Genomic DNA, 8,536 nt, shown 5'->3' on the forward strand with positions numbered 1-8,536 from the left:
TTGTTCTTCAGCATCTGGTTCATCAGGGGGGTTAATCACAGCTCCCCACAAACCTTCTTTCCGCAGATACATCTGCATTTTCAGGCTCCAAGCCAAGTAATTTGTCCCGTTTAACTTGCTTACCAGGATGTTATGTGTTTGTCCACATGCCATAGTCCACACTTCACTCTCTACGTTACTAGGGGTACTCAATCCTCCTTCTTCAGGGCTTCACATTTCATCACAGGGCGCAGCGGAAGCGTGCTGGGCCCAGAACCTGTTGGTGTTGCGCCCTACTCGCAGAGTCACGTTCCAGTACCCCAGTGGAAAAGTTAGAAGACTCCAACACACAGGCAAGGGTTTAAACTGAAGAATATATTGTAGAAAAGGCAATCACATGATATTGCAGCCCAGTAAGTCCATTACACATAAATATGTATATACATCAGGCACATGGATACAGCATTCACATAGTTCAGCCGGGTGGACCACAGTGTAGCAGCATCTGCCACTGTGGACTCTTTGCTCTTCTCTGAGCCTCCTTCTTATACAGGCCTTGGCCAATCACTGCAGATCATTACTCAGCAGCTTGTAATTGGCCTCACATGTTGCTAGTCACTAATCACAGTAAATACAGTGACTTGCAGTTTTCACCTGAAGGCATGTTACTACAACACCTAACAGAGATATATCCTGACAAGGCGCCAGGGAGAAAAGCAGCTTGCCTGCTGCTTGGATTGCCGACCGGGAGGACTAGCAGGAGAGCGGGCAAACAGGGCAAGTGGCTGAAGGGTCTTGGGGCTGGGCAGGGGGCAATGGGGAGTCATGTGAGGTGTCTCTGGGGGGCCCCTCAAGGCAGTGGGGCCCCGAGACGACTGCCTCCCCCTGCCTAATGGTAGTTACGCCCCTGGGTCTCCCTCTTAGCCCCCCCATTGCAGAAGGCGGGGCTCTCAGGACGGGTTGTGTGTGCTGTGTGGGGTGTGTGGCTCCCCCTCCTTCCCCTCCTCTTTCTCGGGGGTCTTGTCTCCCACTCCCCTGAGGGGCTGCCTGACCGGACTGAGAAGGGGGAGTGGCTTCCTTCCTCCTCGTGTGGGGTTGTGCCCCGCCCCCTGAAGCCCCGCCCCCCTCCCGCCCCCACCCAGCCAGGGAAACTGCCTGCGAAGAGGGAGAACGCTCTAACTCCTCCTCCCGGGGCCGAGTTCCCGCCCCGCTGGCTCCTCCCATTGCCCCGCCCACCCCAGCTTGGCCTCGGCTGCAGCAGCCCCTCCCCTCCTGTTTCTTCTCCGTCTCCTGCTCGGGGACGGGGCATGCTGCCGCTGCCACTGTGGGAGAGCAGAACCGCTCCCCATGTGGTGGTGCTTATTCTGCATGCAGGTGGCATCCCATGCCCTAAGGGGAAAGTTTTGCCCTGCTCACCTGGAATCTCCCATGCAAATGCAAACCAGGGTGCACCTTGCTTAGCAAAGGGGACCAGTCATGCTTACTACCCTGAGGCCTCCCATATGCCATGCGGTGCATCCGCTCCCCCCCTCCCAAATTGAGATGTCTCACCCCTGGCTACAACTCCCCCAATCATCCACTGCCACAAAGGACATTGCGGCAGCAGAAGATAATGGGAGTTGTAGTCCAGCCACATCAGGGGACCCAATGCAGGGAACCCCGGCCGTTGTGTATGGGGTGAGACCTGGAAGAGAAGTTCCACTTCCAGGGAGGGAGGATGGAGACCAACTGAGAACTGGAGCTCTTCCGTGGAGAACTGAAATGCATGTCCTGCTGCTTCCGTTTTCCGCCTTCAGCTTTCCCTGCTCTGGATGCTGATACTTCATGCAAGTGGAGACTTCCTGTGGTGGCCCTAAACCAAAAGCCAGACTGACTTGTATTCAAATATCCCCAAAGCTGGCTGTCCAAAAGCAAACTGAGAGCTTTGTGGGAAGTCCAAGCATCTGCTTAGCCTTCGATGAATTTAGACTTTGGAAGAGGCTGTTTTCCTCATGGCGGAAAAGGGGATGCCCTTTCGGGTGAGTCTCCTCCCCAGACCTGCTGCTGCTGCTGCTGCTGCTGAGTAGAGCCCCTGCATGATCTCAGTCAGGGCCCCCCCACATCTCCTCCCCTCCAGCAGCACCCAGAGCAGGGAATGGATGGGAAGGTCCTTTTGGGTTTTGCAAGCAGATGGGCGAGTGGAGGGCTCAAGTTCTCAGGGAGCATCTTTCATCTGTGCAAGTGGAACAGGTTCACCAAATACTCCGTCTGGAATCGCCAGCTCTCCGTCTCCATCTGGGAATCTCCAAGATCCACATGATCGGGGCAGGCCAAGCAGCCCACCCTAGTTGGGAGCTGTGGTGGGTGCTCCCATTTGGTGATCCGGTCCTCTTGATGACCAGCAAGGTCGGAGGGGGAGGAGCTGCCTCTGGCGGCATTTCCTCCCACCTGGGTAAAGTGCTGGGCACCAGAGCAGGGTGGGACAGCACCATCCATACCAGCGCCTCTCTCCCAAACCGACCTTGCTTGTCCCCTCGCACAGGCTCACCGAACGGGAGCACGCACAGCTCCTGAACAAGGCTGGGATGCTTAATCTCCCTGAATCGCCATCGTGCAATTGATTCTTCTCATTATTCCAAAGGGAGGGCTCGCCAGTTTGAAAAGAAACACTGCTATTTTTCAGTATGCAGAGCCAGAATTCTTTCTCTCTTGCCTTTTGTGAATGCATTTTTCAGAGGGGAAAGCAAGGAGATTTCTGGTCCTGCCATGGCCTCTTCCACCAGAAGGTCTTTGCAGAGCTCTTATGGCTGGGATTCTCCATGTTGGCCATCTGGGTATGCGGGAACCCCAGATCTCCTGTGGCCATTGTGGCTGGGAATTATGGGAGTGATGGTCCAACAGTGTCTGGGGACCCAAGTGTGAGAACCCTGCTTTGTGGGGAAAGAGCATAAGCACAGACCCCATTGGATCTAGGCCACATTTGGCTGGATATTCCAGCATCAGCCAGCAGGGGGTGCTGGACTGAAGATTTAATACAACTCTTGGAGGAGAATAATGCAGGTCTGGTAGAGGTGATGCCATTGGCCAGATGAGGAGGGCAGATGAGAAAGCCTGTTTCTCTGGGTCAGCACCAACAACAGCTCCACGGCTGTACCAGGGAACCCATCCTTGATTTCACTCCTTCTCCCTTCTCGGCATCCAAGGTTTCTCCTGTCTGTCCTCTCACTCCTACCAAGCTGCCCTATCAGACCACTGGTCCATCCAGCTTTTCAGGAAGACGCTTTCCCAGCCTTCCTGGGGATGCTGCCGGGGATGGAACCTGGGACCTTCTACCTGCAAGGCAGATGCACTTCCACTCAGCTACAGCCCTATGATCCCCCAATGCTTGGTCCATCTAGCTTGGGATGGTCTACACTGACAGGCAGCGGCTTTCCCAAGGTTTCCGGCAGGAACTCTTCCCCAGCCTACCTGGAGAATAAAGCAGGGATGGGATCTGGGACCTTCTGCATGCCCAGAGCCACCACTGAGCTACGACCTCATCCCTTCCAGCTCCCGGAGCAATCTTTTAGCAAACCCATCTCACACAGCAGCCATGTCTGGCTCTCGGCTCCTTGAAGCATGGCCTTCTGCCAAGTGTAGCTTCCCAGCAGACAAGATCTGTTGGGAATACTTTGCTCTATGTGGCAAGCCCTGCTGAAGTTCAATTGTCGTGCACGCAGGACGGGGCCTTCTCTGTGCTGGTTTTGGGGAAGGTCTGGGGAGGGTGGGGACGGGAAAACACATCCTTTGCCCACGAGACCTCCGGAAGTGTCCTTGTCACTCCAAACAAGGGTCCTGCCCCACACGGGCTGCAGCCTTGGATGGCCTCGTTAGGGACTGGGGAGACCCTGTGGCAGCCTCTTCCTCCCCCAGATATGTGGTGCATTCCGTCATATGATGTGGTTTTGCAATTCATTCTAATTTCTACAGCTATTTTGAAGACACACGTTCTTTCTTTTCTTGTAGGGTGCATGTGGCCGTCCTCACCCCCCACACCTCATACCTTTCTCCCCATTATCCACACAATTAGGGCAACCTTATTGTTTTATTCTGCTTTGGGGTTTGTTTGTTTTCTACACCAGCCATTTCTAACAGAAATGACTACGCTGCAGTTACCCGAAACTTACATGTGCGCAATGAATGCAGGCCAGTGTTTAACCTAGACCCAAACCACAGACGCTTCTCCTGCACAGAGATCTCAGGGAGGTTTCTCCTGCTGAATCTGGACAAAACAACCTGCCAGATGCCCTGAGCCTGACTCTCTGCCCAAGATTGGGTGCTTGAATTTCGGGTCTTTGTTTTGCCGCTCCAAAGAGAAGAGAGGAAGAAAAGCATCTGATGCCAGAGTGCTCCGGTGCGAGTGAACAAGGGGCAAAGTGCTAAAAACCTGTTCGGCATTTCCCAGCGGCAGCCAGTGTGGAAGAAAGCTCCCCCCATTCTAACCCAGATGGGCTAAATCATGTCAGTCCTTCCAGAGAATGTTTTTTATGGCCCTGTGCTTTACCTTGAGTGACATACCATACTATGAAGCCTCAAAAGATACTGGAGGAAAATGTTTTTAGTAACGGATTTTCTTCAAGAACAACAATACCTTATTAATACTAATAGTAATAATAAATAAATCATGAAATATATTGAGAGAAACAAGTATATAGAACCAGGGCACAAAAACGTCCTTAGAAATCAAGTAGGCTTCACCTCGATATTAGCATAGGAACCAATTCAGTTTCTTCACATTTGGCTTCATGCCCACAAAGACCACCTTCAAGGGCATTGATGAACCTGCTCAAACTGATCCTTTCTGTGCTAGTAAACCAGCTTTCTTTTTGAAAAGACTTATGCAGGTACTATAAAAAGTGTGGATGGTCAACAAGGATGAAGACATAGAAGCAAGTCCTTTGGAATTACTTGCTGCTTTAAATATGGTGAACCAATGGCAGTGGAAGGCAATTTCACAGTGGTCAGGTCAAGTGCAGTTCCAGTATAGCAACAGCATATCAATCCAAGTAGGAGTAGACGTAAATAAAGAAACAAAGAGTAGGTTGTCCCCAGACCCCAGACCAAGAAGACACGTAGACTTTTTATGGGTGAAAGGACCACAATTTTATTAAAGAAACGACAGACATGGCGGACTGGAACGCCAGGTGATTAATCACCCTTAGAGAACAGTGCGGGCCCCTAGGCTCGGGCTAGGACTCTAACGTCCTACCCATCGCCTCACTGGGCGACACACCCTGGCTCAGGAAACAGGCAGGTACGCCCCGCCTAATTCCTTCAAAGCCAACCGCCCGCTTTAGAAGAGGGGATCTGGATACTTCAAGGTCTTCACCCACCCTGGACCGCACAGCCCAAAGGTTGGTGAAGTCCTGAAGCAGGTTTCATGGCAATCCATTCTCCCCGTGCCGCACAGGCCACAAAAGAGCAATTGACCAATCAACCTTTAAAGATCCAAGGGTGCTCACCGATATTCTAACCCTCAACTTACCCCTCAGCCCGCACTGTTACTGCCAACTCTAACTCTAACTAAACACCTGAGTACAGAACGGAGTAGGCGAAAAAGACCCCAACAGTGGCCAATGTGTTGAGAGCAAAAAATTCCTACTCGGCCCCCGTGGGCGACCAGCCGCTAGACCCGCTCTGCATCAGGGAAGGAAGGGAGGGAGGGGATTGCCAAGGCAAAACTGAAGAGCTTGGGGCGTGGATCGGCCGATTACGGCCCAGACCACGCCTCCAATTTCAAGGGAGCCAATCGGCCCGCTTCTTGGGCCTCGTGCGGGGCAGGACTGGGACAAACTCCCTCCCCTCCGCACGAGGCCAAGGGGAGGGGGATTTTGTACAAGTTGACATGGATATATAATAACAAGAAGTAAATGTAATAACATGAAATACAAACGTGACTAGGGCCAGATTCTCCTCCGTTTGATCCTGCAAAAGAGAGAGGAGGAAAGGAATCAGTCCCTGCGGCTGGCCCGGGTTTGCTCTGCAGGCTTCCGCCCGTTCAGATCCAGGAAAGCACCCATCCCAGCCCCATGGCTTTCAGGCCCGGCCTCAGACCTAGTTCCAACATCTCCGTGGAGCTGACCAACCTGTACCCCTTCCCATGGCGCAGGGTGGCCACTACTCAGGTGAACAAATGCTCCCCCATCCAAGAACGTTTCCCCCTTGTGGACAAAAGGTGGATCAGGGAGAGGCCACACCAGAACCCCAGGCCAGAAAGGGAGACTCGTCCGGATGCCGGAGGGCATGAACCAACTTGATGCATCGCGGAAGACCCCACAAGAGATTTCTGCCCCGGGCCAAGTTATTTTTTCTGCCTGTGACCCTGCAGAGCTGCTGCTAGTCGTTGATGCCAGTCCTGGTCTGGGAGGACCAAAGCTCTGGCTGTGCTTCAAATCCCCCACCCCACCCCGGCCTTCCTTACGAGGTAGAGATTTACACATCAGGAAAGCTTCAAACAAAGTTACCTTGGGCCTTCTCCTGGATCATATGGCCTTTTCCTCTTCCTGCTCTTCTTCTAAAGGTAGAAAAGAGAGAGACATGAGGATGTCATCCCAGACAAAGGATTCATGAGTGAAGATGAGTTTTAATGGCTGCACAAGGAGGGGGTCTTCCCTGACCCTGCCCTTTTTCAGAGGAGATCCTTCAGGAAAGAAATGCTATCCTCTCTTGCCTCTTGTTTCCCACCCTGGCCATTTGCTGCCTCTGGGAAGCCCCCAGGCCAGAGGTGAAGGCCTGCCCCCTCTCCTGCCATGGCTCCCCTGCAACTGCTACTCAGGGGCATCCTGCCTCTGAGCCTGGAGGTGGCCTACAGCCATCCAGACTAGTGGCCATGGATAGGCCTGTCCTCTGTGAAATGGCCAGAGTCCCCTTTAAAGCCCTCCAAGCTGGTGGCCAGCACCGCATCCCGTGGCAGAGAATTCCCTAGATTCATGATACACTGTGTCCAAAAGGACTCCCTTCTGCTGGTCCTGAATGACTTGGCAATCATTTTCATGAGATGGCCACTGGTTCCAGTCTAATGGGAGAGGAAGAAATTCTTCTCACTCTCCACATTCTAGACACCAGGCATCATTTGATAAACCTCGATCATGGCTCCCCTTCGTTGCCTTCTCCCCTCAACTAAAAGCCCCAGATGTGGAAACTGAGCCTCATAAGGGAGGTGCTCCAGCCCCCTGATCCTCTCGGTTTCCTCTTCTGTGCCTTTCATACCTCCAGAATGTCCTCTGAGAGATATGGTGACCAGAACTGTACAGAGTATGACTCCAAATGTGGATGTCTCAAGGGGTGATGATATTAGCAGCTCTGTTCTCAGTCCCCTTCCTGGTGAACCTTTGCATGGAAATTGTCCTTTTCACAGCTGCTGCACACCGAGGCGACACTTCCCAAGAGGCGCTTCCTCCACACCTACTCCCTGGTCTTCACCAAGGCATGCAGACTTTGAAAATGGAGTAATCTGCACTTGTGCTTGGAAGGAGCTGCTGTCCTCTTCCAAGGGGGCAAGGTGTCCCCGAGGCGCCCACCAGACCAGCTCTCACCTCCTCCCCACTTTCCAGAGTACCAATGCCCTACTGGGGCCTGCCTTAGACAACCCACACGCTTCCACAAAGAGGCAGAGCGCAGGGAAAAGCTTGTCCCAGAGAACTTGGTACTCCGTTTACTTCTGATTTCCTCACCTCATTCATCTTACGGAAGCGTTTCAATGTCTCGAACCTCCCTTTCTTTTTTAAAAATGTTGTTGTGGGGTCGAGGCCACAGGTAAGGCAGACCTGTTGGTTTTGGGGAGCCTGGTGGAATAAAAGAGCCATTCGTCAACCAAGACAGAGACTAGAAGTTTGGGCACTGTAAGATATTCCCCTCCGGGGAAGAGAATGCTGCTCTGGGAAGAGCATCTAGGTTCCAAGTTCCTTCCCTGGCATCTCCAAGGTAGGGCTGAGAAAGATGCAACCTTGGAGTAGTTGCTGAAAGTCTGTGTAGATAATTCTGAGCAAGATGGACCAATGGCCTGACTCCGTATATGGCAGCTTCCTATGTTCCTAGTCTGTTATATACATGAAATCAATCATCATCATAACTGCAGGAGCACTTGAAACCCAGAAACAGAAGCAAGCAGAGATCCCCTGCATGTATGGAAACTGAAGAGGAAGGAAGATGAAGTTTGAAGCTAAGCCAGATCTTGCAGTACAGAATGGGAAGATAGAGAGGCATTGAAAACGTTTGAGAGATAAATAAGTGTCTCCAATACTGGTTGAGAAATAGGGGGCTATACTTCAAACATGTGGGCAGATGAGGTATGTGGCATTTCTTTTGAGAAAGAGAGAGGGAGGGAGAGAGAGATGCCAAATTCTGCCCCAAAGAACTAGAGTGCCCAGGATTCCCTGGAAAGGGAGCTTGCTTACCGCAAAGTAGGGTCGGGTTGGGTCGGTCCTACTGGTGGACAGGGCTGGAGTTTCCAGTGGAGGCTGGTTTCAAGATTCACCAATCAAGAGCACAGTACAGAAGGAAATACAAAAACAAGGTGATATTCTCAGAGATTTGGCAG

At 52.3% G+C, this 8,536-nt stretch overlaps 1 long non-coding RNA gene across 1 annotated transcript; it reads right to left on the reverse strand.

Moving 5' to 3' along the window:
* Window positions 1-5,135: 5,135 nt before the first annotated feature.
* LOC128340367 (uncharacterized) lies at window positions 5,136-7,747 on the reverse strand. Its single transcript, XR_008313650.1, has 3 exons — window positions 7,671-7,747; window positions 6,462-6,511; window positions 5,136-5,922 (listed from the first exon to the last, which is right to left on the reverse strand). It is a non-coding gene; the product is annotated as an uncharacterized LOC128340367 (long non-coding RNA).
* Between the last annotated feature and the right edge of the window lie 789 nt (window positions 7,748-8,536).

Source organism: Hemicordylus capensis, chromosome 1 (genome assembly GCF_027244095.1).
Source record: "Hemicordylus capensis ecotype Gifberg chromosome 1, rHemCap1.1.pri, whole genome shotgun sequence".
NCBI classification, from domain to species: domain Eukaryota; kingdom Metazoa; phylum Chordata; class Lepidosauria; order Squamata; family Cordylidae; genus Hemicordylus; species Hemicordylus capensis.